At 45.5% G+C, this 16798-nt stretch overlaps 1 protein-coding gene across 2 annotated transcripts in view; it reads left to right on the top strand.

Annotated features, from left to right (window-relative positions):
• The window catches only part of shank3a (SH3 and multiple ankyrin repeat domains 3a), a 1183771-nt gene that overhangs the window by 42858 nt on the left and 1124115 nt on the right, over positions 1-16798 (top strand). For both annotated transcript variants that reach the window (XM_078553129.1, XM_078553130.1), the window contains exon 2: positions 5577-5631. The gene's annotated coding sequence lies outside the window, so the exon portion shown is untranslated. The remainder of the gene's footprint in view (positions 1-5576; positions 5632-16798) is intronic.

Below are 16798 nucleotides of genomic sequence, written 5' to 3'. Positions count from 1 at the left end.
GTTCCAGGGTCCGCTCCGTGGAGCAGGATGAGACGTGCTCACGTTTCTTCTTCCAAAAGGTACACAGAGAGCGCTCTGTGATCAGCAGCCTGAAGGAAGAAGACGGCTCAGTAAAGTCATCACGGTCCGACATTCTGAGGATCAGCAAATCCTTTTATGCCGGACTGTATGACGTGAAGCCCACGGACAGCACGGCCTCCCAGTCCTTCCTGTCCTCTATCATGGAGGTCTTAGACCACAGTACGCGGGAGAGCCTGGACAAACCGCTAACTCCTGATGAACTGACTAAGGCCCTCGAGTCCTTCGAGAAGAGTAAAACCCCCGGAAGCGACGGCTTGCCGGCGGAGTTGTATTCGGCTCTGTGGGACTTGATCGGCCCAGACCTACTAGAAGTGTACGAGAGTATGCTCCTGGCCGGCAGCATGTCAGAATCCATGAGGAAAGGCATCATCACCCTCATCTACAAGCACAAGGGGGAAAGGGAGGAAATTAGAAATTGGCGACCCATTTCACTGTTGAATGTGGACTATAAGATTCTGTCCAAGGTCATCGCCAACCGGGTCAAATCCGCTCTGGAATTGGTGATTCACCCTGACCAGACCTGCTCTGTGCCAGGCAGGAAGATCTCTGACAGCCTGGCGCTGCTCAGGGATACGATTGCCTATGTACAGGACAGGGGTGTGGATACCTGCCTCATCAGCTTGGATCAGGAGAAGGCCTTTGACAGAATATCGCACACCTACATGGGGGATGTGCTCTCCAAAATGGGCTTTGGGGAGGGAATTCGAAATTGGATCCAACTGCTCTACACTAACATCAGTAGCGCAGTCTCAATCAATGGGTGGGAAACAGATAGCTTTCCTATTAAATCTGGAGTCAGGCAGGGCTGCCCTCTCTCGCCTGTTCTTTTCGTGTGTTGCATAGAACCCTTTGCCGAGTCCATCAGGAAGGATCCGGGCATAAGAGGAGTGACGATCCCAGGCAGTGGAGGCACTCAGGTAAAAGCCTCCCTGTACATGGACGACGTCGCCGTCTTCTGCTCGGATCCGCTGTCGGTGCGCAGACTGATGCACATCTGCGACCAGTTCGAACTGGCCTCGGGAGCCAAGGTAAATCGTGGGAAGAGCGAGGCCATGTTCTTTGGGAACTGGGCTGACCGATCCTTTGTCCCCTTCACTGTCAGGGCTGACGGCCTGAAGGTGCTGGGGATATGGTTCGGAGGGACCGGGGCATGCGTTAGAAACTGGAAGGAGCGAGTGGCCATGGTGAAAAGGAAACTGGGCATGTGGGAGCGACGCTCCCTCTCCATTGCGGGTAAGAACCTGGTCATCAGGTGTGAGGTACTCTCGCTGTTGCTGTACGTGGCGCAGGTCTGGCCCATTCCAGACTCCTGCGCGACGGCGATCACTCGAGCCATCTTCCGCTTTATCTGGAGGTCGAAAATGGATCGTGTCCGCAGGGACGCGATGTACAAGCCTCTAGATAAAGGGGGAAAAAACGTGCCCAACATCGCCCTCATACTGATGGCCACCTTTGTGTGCGGCTGCATCAAGCGGTGCGTAGACCCTCAGTACGCAAACACCAAGTGTCACTACGTGCTGAGGTTCTACCTGTCCCCGGTGTTGCGAAGGATGGGTCTGGCCACGCTGCCGCGGAACGCTCCAAGTAGTTGGACCGCGCCGTACCACCTGTCCCTGGTGGAAAAATTTATGCAGAAAAACACCTTTGACCACAAGTCCATCAGGCAGTGGTCAGCACGTAACGTCCTAGAGGCCCTGAGGGATAAGGAGAGGGTGGACCCTGTGGGATGGTTCCCCGAGCAGACTGTCAAAGTCATTTGGCAGAATGCCTCATCGCCAGAACTTTCCAACAAGCACCAAGACGTGGCTTGGCTGGTGGTGAGAAAGGCCCTCCCCGTCAGATCCTTCCTACACGCCAGGAAGCTCACCCCCTCTGCACGTTGCCCTCGAGGTGGCTGTGGTGGGGAAGAGACCGTTGTCCACCTCCTTGTGGATTGTGCCTTTGCAAAGAAAGTCTGGAGAGAGATGCAGTGGTTGCTGTCGAGGTTCATCCCGAGCAGTTCTGTGACACAGGACTCTGTGCTCTACGGGCTGTTCCCAGGGACACACACCGAGACAAACATCAACTGCAGCTGGAGGATCATCAACTCGGTGAAAGAGGCGCTTTGGTCTGCCTGAAACTTGTTGGTCTTCCAGCGCAAAGAGTTGTCCCCGACCGATTGTTGCGGACTGGCACAATCCAAAGTCCAGGACTACGTGCTGAGGGACGCACTAAAGCTTGGGGCAGCTGCCGCAAAGGCGCAATGGGGAAGGGTCGCTGTCTAAGACCTTTCTACCACAGCGCACCGAGAGACTGGGAACTGTTTAGAGCCCCTCGGGCTGTACAGATCAAAATGAAAGGCTGTAAATGATTGTAATATTGTTTGTACTGATGCACCTGGTGATACATTTTGTAAAAGTTTAACCTGGATTGTACCCTTGTAATGTTGTTTTTGAAATGGTTTGGAATGTGATTGAAGATATTTTATGAATAAAGTATATTTTTACAAAAAAAAAAAAAAACTTCTGCTAGGGCCAAGTTGGTGGAAGTGCAGTGGCTTGTTATTGGAAGTCTGTTGGTGATCTCCATTTAGGGAAGGCAGAGAGTTTTGTCACCTGAAGTCCCCAGGAGGCATGCGGGCTGACATTGCAGTGCCTCTCTGTCTGAAACATCACCAACGAAGTAGGGGCTGCAGAGGGGGGATGTCCTGCAAAGATGAAGGAGGAGGAAGAGGGCTCAGCTTAGAAGGCTGTACCTACCACGGCTTTTCCAAAAGCACTTCTCCTGGCTCTACCTGAAGCAGGTGCAATGCCTGGCGTGACTCTGGCTCACTAAAAAGGTAGCTATGGAACAGGTGTAAAGCAGGAGAACCACGGTCACACCACCAGGATGAAGGTGAGCTGAGGGTTGAGAGAGAGCATAAGACAGCAACATACCACACCCTGAATGCTCTGTGATGCGGGATGCTAAAGTCTGTGTTGCAGCCGCTCCCATGGTGCTCATCACCACCCAGTCCATAAAGTTTAGGTGATGCAGGCATGCCTGCCCCTGCCCAGTTGGCTTTACTCTCATCTATTGTGGAACACCTTGTCCTGAAAGAGAGAGGACAGAACGTTAGTGATTGTGTCACACTGAGTTTGGCTGATTCATTGCTGAATAGCTGGAGGTATGTGGAGGCAGCAAGATGTGGGCATGAGTTTGGCATCATTGAAAAGTGCGTGAGGTGTAGTATCTGAATGTTAAGCATGAATTTTGAGTATGAGGGACTCTTGATGGGGGTGTGGTACGTTGACCAGTGTGAGAGGTTGGTGATGGAGTGGGTATGAGGAGTCCTTTGATGATGCTTTCAATGATCTTGATCACCCTTGCGAGGTCATTGAATTTCTCCTGGTGCTGCTGTCAGGTCCTCGGGGCCAGGTTCCTCAATTCATGTCCCTAGCTGCCTACGCCCATTCCCTTTGGAGACCATTCCTTGATGGTGTCCTGGCCCTCAAGGAAACATGGCGTCTCTCCAGTGCTGCATCGGTGAAACGCATGACCCTTTCTCTGCCCTGGTGCTCCATTTTTCTTTTCTCCATTTGTGGCAGTGACAGTTAGCAGCAGCTTCTTCCATTCAGTGCAGCTTCCCTTTAAGAGTGACAGACTGCCTTTAAGAACTGGAGGCTAGCAGCTGGAACACGTGCTAGTCTTGCATCTTGTTAGCCTCTCTGTTGAGTATACAGCTAGCCAGCCAGCCAGTGTGAGTTGCCCTGGGCTGCATGCTGAAATCTTTCAATTGAAAAGGCAGCACAGAGCTTGTCGGGAACAGGCACAGGCCAATCGCGAATCACCACCCCCAAGCCTGAAAATGGGTGCAAACAAGTTCTGGGAGTCAGTCCTTTGCCAATGAGGCCAAGCTTTTGAGCACAATCATTTAGGACATTCTCCTACTTTGAACACTATTTTTGAAATTAAGGTAAAGTTTGATGTGTGAGCTGGTGGTGAGAACTTCCATGGTGCATCTTGTGTAAAAGGAACCTCTCCGAGCACTTAACAAGGAGGCAAATATGTTGCTGAGGAAAAGAACAAGTGAGTGGTAGACCATAAGCGGTCAAAGTGAGGAGTCCATTAGACTACAATAAAATTCACCAAGGCACTTCACAGGAGCGTTATAAAGCCATATAAGACAATATCAGGGCAGATGATCAAATGCTTGGTCAAAGAGGTAGGTTTTAAGGAGCATCCTAAAGGAGGAAAGAGAAATGGAGAGGTGAAGAGGTTTAGAGGGGGAAATTCCAGCACTTATGGACCGAGGTAGCTGAAGATATCACTGCCAATGGTGGAGCAATTAGAACGGATGCTCAAGGGGCTAGAGTTGGAGGAGAGCTGATACCTTGAATGGTTTTAGGGCTGGAAAGTTTTGAAAACAAGGATGATAAGTTTAAAATCAAGATATTGCTTAACTAAGAGGCAATGTCAGTCAGCAATTACAGGAGTGATGGGTGAATGGGACTTGATGCAAGTAAGTAAATGGGCAGCAGAGTTTGGTTAACCTCACGTTAGCATTGGGTAGAATATGAGATTCCAGCCAGGAGTGCATTGCACTAGTCAAGTCTGGAGCTAACAAAGGCTTGGATGAGGGTTTCAGCAGCAGATGAGCTGAGGAAGGGGTGGACTTGGACGATGTTACAGGGTGGAAATAGGTAGTCTTAATGATGGTGTAATTATATGGTTGGATGCCATCTCTGGTCAAATATGACACCAAAGTTGCCAACAGCGTGGTTCAGCCTCAGACAGTTGCCGGGCAGAGGAATATAGTGGGTGGCTAGATAATGGAGTTTGTAGTGGGGACCAATGATCTTGCTGATATTTAAATGGAGGACATTTCTGCTCATCCTGTACTGGATGCCATACAAGTAGTCTGAAAATGTAGTGACAGTGGAGGAGTTGAGAGAGGTAGGGGTGAGGTAGAACTGGAGGTGGTCCACATACATCTGGAAACTAACGCTGTGTTTTTGAATGATGCCACTGAGAGATATCATGTAAATAAGAAATAGGAGGGGGGCCAAAGTTAATACTCGGGTAGCACCAGAGGAAACAGCGCAGGAGCAGGCAGGAAAGCATGGCAGGTGATTCTCTGGCTATGATTAGAAAGATGAGAATGGATCCAGCTGAATGACAGCAGGAAGGCGTTGGAGGAGGATGCTGTGGTTAACCATACCAAAGGCTGCAGACAGGGTGAGAAGGATGAGGAGGGAAAGTTTACCTTTGTCATAGTCACATAGAATGTCATTTGATAAAAGCTGTTTCACTACTGTGACAGGGGCAGAAACCTGATTGGAGGGATTAAAACAGGGAGATCCAAGGATTTGGGAGGCAACATGTTCAAGGATGTCAAAGTAGAAAGGGAGGTTGAGGATGGGGCGGTTGCTTGCAAGGATGGTGGGGTCAAAGGTTGGTGGATTATGACCGCAGAGTCAACTATCATTGTCATTCTTTTAGATGATTTAACCTTTCAATTATCTTTTAATTTCTAGGCTAACGGACAACTAACCAAGAAGATCAGTTTAACTTGTCTCATGCTTTTGTAAGGTAAGAGCCCATCTGTTCTGATGAATCTGAGGTTGAGTTGACTGATGATGTGAATTAAACACTGGGACTTTCTGGGTTGATTGTTTGAATTTGATCTGCCTCCAACTTGCTATCAGTTCCTGATCTCAGTTGATGCTCAGAGGGAGCTGGGGATCCAAGGCATTGGCAGAAATTGAGCAGGCCGGGTTAGGTGCTGTGAAGAAGAGAGACAGAAATAACTCAAGTGGGGTTGGAAAAGAACACAGACCAATATATACTTTCATACAAGAGATTTGAGGAGTGGCAGGATGTCCATTTTATATCTCTGCTGGCTTCTGATTTCATCACAGTTCAGGTGCTAATGGGTTCCAGCACAGGGACAGAAACAATCGAGTCAGCTACATTCTGCTGACCTTATGGTTTGACATTGCAAAGATCAATTAAAAAGGTTGATGGAATTTGGTCCTTTATCTCAACTGAGCTGCGATATAAAGGGGTGGAAGTTATGATTCCATTGTATAGAGCCTTAGTCAGACCTCATCTGGAGTACTGCATTCAGTATTGGTCTCTGCACCTCAGGAAGGATATATTGGTCTTGGAGTAGGTGAAGCGCAGATTTACAAGAATGAGACGGGCTTAGAGAGTGATGTTATGAGGAGAAGTTTAATTAACATAAAAAACATAGAAAGTTTACAGCATGGAAGGGAGCCATTCAACCCATCCTACAAACAATACGAATTAGGAGCAGATGTAGGCCACTTAGCCCCTCGAGCATGCTCCGCCAATTAATAAGATCATGTCTGATCTGATTGTAACCTCAACTGCACATTCCCACCTACCTCCTATTAGCTTTCACCCCCTTGCTTATCAAGAATCTATCTACTTCTGCCTTAAAAGTATTCAAAGACTCTGGAACTCTCTTCCTCAAAAGGAAGCGAAGACTTATGACCCTCTGGGAGAAAAAACACCCTCCTCATTTCTGTCTTAAATGGCGATCCCTTATTTTTAAACAATGACTCCTAGTTCTAGATTCTTCCGCAAGAGGAAACATCCTCTCCATATCCATCCTGTCAAGACCCTCCGGATCTTATATGTTTCAATCAAGTCACCCCTTCTAAACTCCAGCAGATACAGGATTAGCCTGTCTAACCTTTCCTCATAAGACAACCCGCCCATTCCAAGTATTAATCTAGTAAACCTTCTTTAAACAGCATCCAATGCATTTACATCATTCCTTAAATAGAGAGACCATACTGTACACAATATTCTAGATGTGGTCTCACCAAAGCCCAATATAACTGAAGCATAACCTCCCTACTTTTGTATTCAATTCCCCTCCCAATAAATGAGAACATTCTATTAGCTTTCCTAATTACTTGCTGTACCTGTGCACTAATCTTTTGCGATTCATGCACGAGGACATTTAGATCCCAATGCATCTCAGAGCTCTGCAACCTCTCACCATTTAGATAATATGCTTCTTTTTTATTTTTCCTGCCAAAATAGACAATTTCACATTTTCCTAGATGCTACTCTATTTGCCAGATCTTTGCCCACTCACTTAACCTATCTATATCCCTTTGTAGCTTCTTTATATCCTCCTCACATCTTACTTTCCTACCTATCTTTGTATCATCAGCAAATTTAGCAATCATACTTTTGGTCGCTTCATCCAAGTCGTTCAAATAAATTGTAAAAAGTTGAGGCCCCAGCACCGATCCCTGTGACACACCACTCATTACATCTTGCCAACTAGAAAAAGACCCTTTCATGCCTACCCTCTGTTTCCTGTTAACTAGCCAATCTTCTGTCTATGCCAATATGTTACCCCCGACACCATGAGCTTTTACTTTTCGCAATAACCTTTGATGTGACACCTTATCAAATGCCTTCTGAAAATCTAAGTGCAGTGCACCTACCGGTTCCCCTTTATCGACAGCAGATGTTACTTCTGCAATAAATTGGTTACACACGATTTGCCTTTCACAAAACCATGTTGACTCTGCCTGATTACCTTGAGTTTTTCCAAGTGCCCCACAATACATCTTTAATAATAGCTTCTAACATTTTCCCTGACAGCTGTTAAGCTAACTGGCCAGTAGTTTCCTGGGGCAGAATTTTACCGTCGGTGTGCGGGGGCGGGCCCGACACGCCAATGCGTAAAATGAGACGTGATGACGTTGGGTGTGCATCCTGATGTCATCGTGCGTCATTTCGATATTTCGTTAGGCGGCTGCATGCCTGCCAAACTGTCAACAGCCTATTAAGGCCATTAAAAAAGTAATTAACTTGTTAACAACGCTGCTCGCCCAACCTTAAGGTTGGCGGACAGGTGAAGAGCCCAAGCGGCCTTCGTGTTTTTCAGGAAACCTCATCCATGGGCGAGATGAGGTTTCCTGAAGCTTTCATAAAATAAATAAATAATTTTTCCTAACTTCACAAACATGTCCCAGCTCATGTGACACTGTCACATGAGGGGACACGTTTAAATAAAATTTTACTTTATTTATTGAAAAGTTTTGTAACCCATTCAATCTCTCTGAGGCACGGAGCTACCTTAGGGAGATTGCTGCATCCTTTGGTGCTCATGAGCGAAAGAGTGAAGGCCCCGACTCTCCCTCCTACCCCCGCCTGCAGAGGTAGCGCTGAGCGCTACTGGCCGCGCGTTACACTGGGTGGGCCTTAATTGGCCCCTGCCTGCTCCCACCCAGCCTCCCTGCCCACCATAGGAAAAATTCTCCCCCACTTTCTGTCTTTCTCCCCTTTTGAATAAAGGAGTTACATTTGCTATTTTCCAATCTAATGGAACCTTCCCCGAATCTAGGGGATTTTGAAAGATTAAAACAAATGCATCAACTATCTCCCGAGCTACTTCTTTTAAGACCCATCGAAGACTTCATCCTATCTATGCCAACCAAAAGAGAGCTATCTTATTTAATGCCACTTTCCAGCTCTTGGTGTGTAGCCCTTCGGGTTACAGCACTTCAAGAGCATCTACAAAATGAACTACAGCAACTCATCAAGCCTCCTTCAATAGCACCTTCCAAACCCACAACCTCTACCACCTAGAAGGTCAAGGGCAGCAGAAACATGGGAACACCATCACCTGCAAGCTCGCCTCCAAGTCACTCACCATCCTGACATGGAAATATGTCAGCGTTCCTTCACTGTCGCTGGGTCAAGATCTTGGAACTCCCTTCCTAACAGCACTGTGGGTGTTCCTGCACTCGATGGTTCAAGAAGGCGACTCACCACCACTGATGCTCACATCCCATGAAAGAATTTTTAAAAAATCCAAGTATTTCATAAATGCCATGAGTGTTTCTGCCTCTCACTACTTTTTCAGGCAAGGAGTTCCAGATTCCTGCCACCCTCTGGGTACAAGAAATTCTCTGCAACTCTCCTTGAATTCTTTTGCCACTTACTTTGAATCTATGCCCCCTAGTTATTGATTTTTGACCCCAAGATGGGATTCCGGCTCCATATTTGTGCCATAACTAAGTCTACCTCTGGAATACCACCCGACTCTGCCCCTAACTCAGCTCATCTTTGTCACCTCCATACCTGACTATTCCAACACATTTCTGGCTGGCGTCCCATGCTTTTCTCCTTGTAAACTTAAAATTGACACCATTGACTTACATTCCCTTGCATACAGGAGATTGAAGGATGGTCTGATTGGAGCATTTAAAATGATTGGAGCATTTAAAATTAAAGCAACGCCATCTCGGAGAAAAATCAGGAAGCACTTTTTCATGGTGGGTAGTAGAAAATTGGAACTCCCTTTCCCAAAAGGATGAGGCAGTTGGAGCTTTCAAGGCTGAGATCGATAGGATTTTTCTTGGGTCAGGGTATCAAGGGATTTGAGAAAAGTTGGGAAAATGGAGTAGAAGTGCAGATCTAACTGACTGGCCAATCAGCTGGATAGCCTCATCCTGTTCCTATGTTCCCAGATCCAGTACAACCTATTTGCCCCTGTTTAATCAAAACTAAAACAGGAATGGGAGTGGAACTTGCTGAGGGCAATTTTTCTCCTCTTTGCCAACTACCCTCCTGGAGCCAATATTGTGGAGCTCAGAGTCACACATGCATACTTTAAAAGCTAGGATTCTCAAACTGTGGAATTAATGGAGAAAAAACTACCTTTTTCCAGTTGGTGTAATGTGTTAATGCACAGAACTTGAGTTAATGATATTTTACTCGTTTAAGGTCCACTCAAAGCCTTCCATCCTAACTTTCAATGCTTAACTTTTAAAGGAAGTGGAGTCATTGCGCAACAAGGTTACTAAATAAAACCATTGTCTGGGACAGTGAGCGTGATAAAAATATATTGGGTGGAATTTAATTCCCCCCTCGGGAGTGAGCTGGGAGGTGGGCAGTAGGCACCGTAGAATTGGGAGGGAAGGTGGAAGGTGGAATGCTCATTGCTTTCCTGACTCTCTCCAGAATGGGGAAGGTTGAAGACAACTTTCTAATTAACCAATCTTCAACTAATGGCTACTTAAAACAAATGCATCAACTATCTCCCTATTCCTATCCACGCTGATATTCTACCTGAGGTATGGGGTGCGGAGGGAGGTGGCTATGCCATATCGGGGAGGCTGCCCAGTAAAAGCTGGTGACCTCCATGTGGGTTCAGTGGGGAAGGGCTCTCCTGATCAGGCACCCACAGAGGTCACCTCCCTCAGAAAGCCCCCTGTCGAATTGGCCCTGGCGAGTCCCACGTGTCATAGAGTCATAGACGTCTACAGCACAGAAAAAGGCCCGTCAGGCCATCGAGTCTGCGCCGGTCAAACAAGTACCTAACTATTCTAATCCCATTTTCCAACAGTAGGCCCATAGCCTTGTATGCCATGGCATCGCAAGTGCACATCCAAATACTCCTTAAATGTTATGAGGGTATCTGCCTCTACCACCCTTTCAGGAAGTGAGTTCCAGATTCCCACCCCCTCTGGGTGAAAAAATTCTTCCTCACATCCCCTCTAAACCACCTGCCCCTTACCTTAAATCTATGCCCCCTGGTTATTGATCCCTCCACCAAGGGGAAAAGTTCCTTCCTGTCTACCCTATCTATGCCCCTCATACATCTCAATCATGTCCCCTCTCAATCTCCTCTGTTCCAGGGAAAATAACCCTAGTCTATCCAATCTCTCCCCGTAGCTAAGACTCTCCAGCCCTGGCAACATCCTGGTAAATCTCCTCTGCACTCTCTCTACTGCAATCACATCCTTCCTATAATGCGGATTTCAGAACTGCACACAATACTCTAGCTGTGGCCTAACCAGCGTTTTATACAGTTCCAGCATAACCTCCCTGCTCTTATATTCTATGCCTCAGCTAATAAATGCAAGTATCCCATATGCCTTCTTAACCATCTTATCTACCTGTCCCGCTACCTTAAGGGACCAGTGGACATGTACACACTCGGTACTTCCCAGGATCCTACCATTCATCGTGTATTCCCGTGCCTTGTTTGTCCTGCCCAAGTGCGTCACCTCACACTTATCCGGATTAAATTCCATTTGCCACTGATCAGCCCGTCTGACCAGCCCATCTATATCCTCCTGTAATCTAAGGCTATCCTCCTCACTATTTATCACCCCACCAATTTTCATGTCATCCACGAACTTACTGATCAACCCTTCGACATTCAAGTCTAAATCGTTTATAGATACCACAAACAGCAAGGGACCCAACACCAATCCCTGTGGAACCCCACTGGACACAGGCATCCAGTCACAAAAACACCCCTCGACCATCACCCTCTGCTTCCTGCCACTCAGCCAATTCTGGATCCGATTTGCCAAATTGCCTTGGATCCCATGGGCCCTTACTTTCGTTATCAGTTTCCCATGAGGGACCTTATCAAAAGCCTTGCTGAAGTCCAAGCAGACTACTTCAAATGCATTGCCCTCATCTACACACCTGGTCACCTCTTCAAAAAATTCAATCAAATTGGTCAGACATGACCTCCCCTTAACAAAACCATGTTGACTGTCCTTGATTAATCCCTGCCTCTCCAAGTGCAGATTAATTGTGTCCCTCAGAATTGCTTCCAATAGTTTCCCCACCACTGAGGTTAAACTGACTGGCCTGTAGTTCCCTGGTTTATCTCTTCTCTTTTTGAATAATGGTACTTACTTCCATTCCAAGGTCTCCTCCACTGCTCCTGGTCTAGGCCAACTGCAATACCAGCAGTAGTCACCAATCGCTGGTGGCACTAAAGAACTCCTGGCCCTCTGATTGGCTGGCAGCTCTTGGAGGCTGAACCTCTGCTCTTAAAGGGATGGGAGCTCCTTTGCCAGGAAGCCAACTGATAAATTTATAAATAGGATTGGGTACCTGAACTAGAAGGAAAGACAAAAGGGTACCAGGTATGCTTAGATTGGAGAAAAGGCAGCTTAGCAATATCCTTATTGAGTTATTTAACATCTTGGGGACCAGAGCAATGAGTGGAGATGGTACTTTCTTATTTTTTATAGTTCTATTTCCTGAGAATATGATACACTTTTTTTGCAGTGTTGAATAGACTCCAAATGTAGTTCATGCTTTGGTTTTACATTAGTCACAATACATTTCAATAAAAAAATACAGTATTCAATGACAGATGAAAATTCCACTGAAAGGACACAGATTAAAGACAAAAAGAAACAATTCTTATGTAAATAATGAAAATTCAGTAGGGTTAATACAGAAAATGGAGATATCAATGCATAAAGGTGGTCCAGATGACGTCACAAACCACAAGTGCAAAGTTCGTGTAGTTTGTGAACATTGCCCAACCTGGAATCACTCTGGAGAAATTTAATGTTAATTTTGGCCTGCAATTATATCAGGGCTCCCAGAAATGGCCGTGAGAGCATTGTCCCCAGCTTCCCAGCAAGGCCATCGCCATGGATATTAAATTCAGCCCATTGACTGGAGCAAATTGGTCATACACTGGGAGAGCATAAAATAGGCAGTTGATTCATCATTACCTGCTCTGTACTACCCCTAAGATGAATTTCAAACCCCAGCACATTTGAAACCTTTATGTATTGCGAATGAGTTATATAATTTGCCATTACCAGGAGGAACATTTAACCTGATGCGTTAAATTGCCTCTTTCTGGGAAAGGCTGCTGATGTAACAAGTGTTCATGTTTTGTAGCAGAGTGGCAAAGATTTCCTTTATGCCTGAGGTTCTTTACAAACCGTTTCACTATTTTGCTGCAGCAGTTGCGAGAAAGATGTTTACTCTTGCCCCCAAATCCCTCAGGTTAAAAATATCATGAGTCTCAGCCTAGGATTATAAAACATCTGAGATAAGGAGAAATTTCTTCAGCCAGAGGTTCTGAATCTTTTGAATTTTCTAGCCCAGAGAGCTGTGGATGTTCAGTTGTTGAATGTATTCAAGATAGATTGATAGGTTTTTGAAAACTAAAGGAAACAAGGTATATGGAGTTAGGGCAGGAAAGTAGAATTGAGGTAGAGAGCAGAAATGGTGGAGTAGGCTCAAGGGGCTGTATGGCCCATCCCCTGCCCCTATTATTTACGTACTCATCTTACTATGATCGTGCTGCTTGACTAAGTCAAGTTTTTATTTATATGGACTCTTAATGCACCTTACAGCACTCCAGATACAATGGATTAATTGTAGCGTAGTGATTGCTGTGTAGGTCATCTTGGCAGCCAGCTCTCACAGAGCAAGATCCCAAAGATTATAGTTAGATAACTGTATTTTTGATGGGGTTGATTGAGTCAGGAATGTTGCCCAGGACATCAAAGATTCCCTGCTCTTCTCCAAGTAGTGTGATGGGACTTCTCACATTCCTTTGCAAAGGTGGACAGGCCTCTGTTTAACATCTCACCCAAAAAGATGGCATCTCTAACAATGTAGCACTCTCTTTGGGTGTCAGCCAGGATAATGTACTCATGTTCTGGAGTGGGACTTAACCCTTGGAATCTCTAATTCAAGAGATGAGAGTGCTTCCTACCACCTGAGCCCAACTAACACTTAACCAGAAGTGGAAATACTCATTGGTGTTTATACAAAGTGCTTCATTAAGACTTGAGCTTGCTGCTTTCGTTTTCAGTTTCCAATGTTTCTTTGAATTTCCTGTATATCGCTGGGTAAAACTTCCTATGGATAACAGACGTTTCCTGTCGAAGCCCTTTGTAAGATTTTGATCACATCATCTTAGTAAAATGTCTGCGTTACTATACATCTATTCTTTAGCCGGTGATGAGTCATCGGAAAAGGGGAGCAAGGAACAATCACAGCAGGAATTATCTCATTCAAACATACGTAAATGACAGACAGGGAAAAACCATCTGGTCTATCAAACATGTCTCACTCAGTCTTGTTGCATTTAAGCATCATGACTCCTAATGCTTCCTCCCCCTCGTCCCCCATCAAACACCCCCCACCATCTCCCACCCACCCCCCTGACCCTCCACCATATCATCTTCTGGGAGAGGCAAAATTACAAAGACAGGACAAAAAGCTCGAGGCCCAATGGGGAAAAATTAATTTTGGGACTTTCCTCTCTGACTTCCGAATGTAACCAGGAGACGATTGTGCCCAGGGCTTCTATCTCTCCAATTGAAAAAGCGAATGGCTGTCAGAAAACAAGGTCTTCTGACTACACTGGGCTTTTCAAACTTTTGCTTGAGCTAATCATAGTAGTAGAAATAGAAACAGATCATTGCACATTTCCAGCATCTGCAGTATTCTGCTTTTTCACAGACGTAGAAATGTCGAGAAACTTGCGTCATTGGTACATCATAATTATTACATGCCTATAAGTGTATGTACAATTATCCTCTATATTACCACAGGTCTATGGCACAGGAATTAGTCTCTAATTGTCCTTATATATGCTTATTCGTAGCAATTCGACATTGTGGCCTTCAAAAGGACAGGGAAAGAAGAGGAAAACAATGCATCTTACTAACAGAATAATACATTAGAAGTAGCATTGTACAATGCTCTTCTCCTTATAAATCAGCAATTCATCCAATTTACCATGAACAATGCCCAGCAAATCACTAATCAGAGCAAAAGCACCAGAGGTGTGTGTTTGTATATATCATAGAGAGAGAGAACTAGAGGGAAACCCAACTACTGCCTACGAAGGCCTCTTTTACAGCTTAAATGACTCACTAATTCTATTGACAGAAAGAAAGACTTGCATTTATGCAGCACTTTTCACAATCTCAGGACGTCTGAAAGCGCATCTCGGCCAACAATGTACTTTTGAATTATAGCCACTGTTGCAATGTAGGTGCTGCAGTGGCTGGTGCATTCTGTTTGACTCCTCAGCTATGCATCAGTTAGAATGCATCTTACCTAAGAGCCCAAAGTTTGGTCTTTCATGCGCTCCACACAAAGGCCGCCCTCCAGTTTTCAAAAGTCTACAACAAAGTTCCAGGCGTTGAGTGACCTAATGATTAAAAGCAAAGTACTGCAGTTGGTGGAAATCTGAAATAAAAATAGGAAGTGCTAGAAAAATTCAGCAGGTCTGGCAATATCTGTGGAGAGAGAAACAGAATTAACATTTCAAGTCAAATATGACTTTTCTTCAGCAGTTTCTCCCTCCACAGTTCTGCTAGAGCTGCTGAGTTTTTCTGGCACTTTCTGTTTTTATGACGAATGATTATCTTCTGTCTGGAGAGTGCTTTATTAACTCAAAGGGATACAGTATTTATTAAAGACACTGGAGTTACATTTCGATAGAATAGCAACGCTCGGAAGCTGTCCACTTGGAACACATTGGACCCTTCCCACAACGACAGAGTAAGATATCAATAGACCCCTTGACTATTGGACTACTGCCAGCTCTCAATTTCCCTAAATGCAGCTTCATTCTGTCTCTCTCCTATTCATATCACACATGTTGATATCCTGCACTGTGGGTCTTGGCCTGGGTTTATCCGCAAAGTGAAATGCACTCACATATAAACTGTCATTGAATTACTAAAGCCAAGAGAGATAGTCATCTTAATTGTAAAGAGGAGTTGGATGTTCGCCATGATAGTGATTTAAAGGAAACTTCTTGTCATGTGCCATGCACGTGCTCTGTTCACTGGAAGTTTCCATTCTGAGGATTTGAAGTTCACCCTACTTTTTTATGAACTGAAACTTTGCATCCTTCTCACAGCTCAGTGCTGTTTTGTTTAGCAGTGTGAGGTGAATGAAGCACATGGCAAACAATCAAAACAGAGAATCTCAAGGCCAGGAAAATTCTCAGAACCATCTAGCTCACTTTATGACGTGCCAGCAGCTATACTGGAAGATGTGCTTGGGAACCCATTGTTGTAAAACCTACGGGGGGGGACCGTAAATCAAAATAAGCAAATTTACTGAATGACACCCAAATGAAGAAAGTAGCAATAATTTTACTGTTTATAACTTTTACTTTAACATGAATCAGAAGTAATGTAAAGTAAACATGAATTAACAGGCAAATGATACTTCAAATAAAAAGATAAATTTCACTTTAAATAGTTATTACAACAAAGATACATGACCACAACCACCTCGCAGACATTATGGGCAGAATTTTCTGCCTGCCGGGCGGGCGCACCCGACCCAATCTCCAGCGGGTGGGGAGCCGATCCCCACCGGAGAAGCGGGCCCTGCCGCCATTTTAAGTGGGCGGGTCAATTAGGCCCGCCCAGCGCGTTGTCCGGCGGGAAGCGCTATGCACTCCCTGTGTGGGTGGGGAGGGGTTCCCCAAATGCGAGAGTGCGCTCTTTCGCGCATGTGCACGAAAGAGCACACATCTCCCTGAGGCTAAGTATTGCCTCAAGGAGATCGCTGACAGTTGTATAAACATTAAAAATAGAAAAAAAAAATCCTTAACATGACCCCTTCATGTGACAATGTCACACGAGATGGGACTTGTTAATAAATTTCACTAAAACTTCATTTAACTTTTTAAATCCCTACATGAAACCTCATCCCGCCCGTGGATGAGGTTTCATGTTTTTTCTATTCTCCGCCGGGGCTCCTGGTCTGCCCACTAACATTAAGGTTGGATGGGCAGGTCCTTAAATTGTTTTAATGATCCTGTCAATGGCCTCAATTGGCCATTGACAGGTCGGTGGACCCGCAGCTGATTTTGCTGTGCCCCCGCCTTCCTGAAGATTTAAGTGGGGTGTGATGATGTCGGGGGTTCCCCCGACGTCAACCCGCGTCATTTTGC

This window comes from Cetorhinus maximus, chromosome 12 (assembly GCF_964194155.1).
Source record: "Cetorhinus maximus chromosome 12, sCetMax3.hap1.1, whole genome shotgun sequence".
Classification (NCBI taxonomy): Eukaryota; Metazoa; Chordata; class Chondrichthyes; order Lamniformes; family Cetorhinidae; genus Cetorhinus; species Cetorhinus maximus.
Note: the sequence above shows the minus strand (reverse complement) of the source record. Positions and strands in the feature narration are given on the sequence as shown.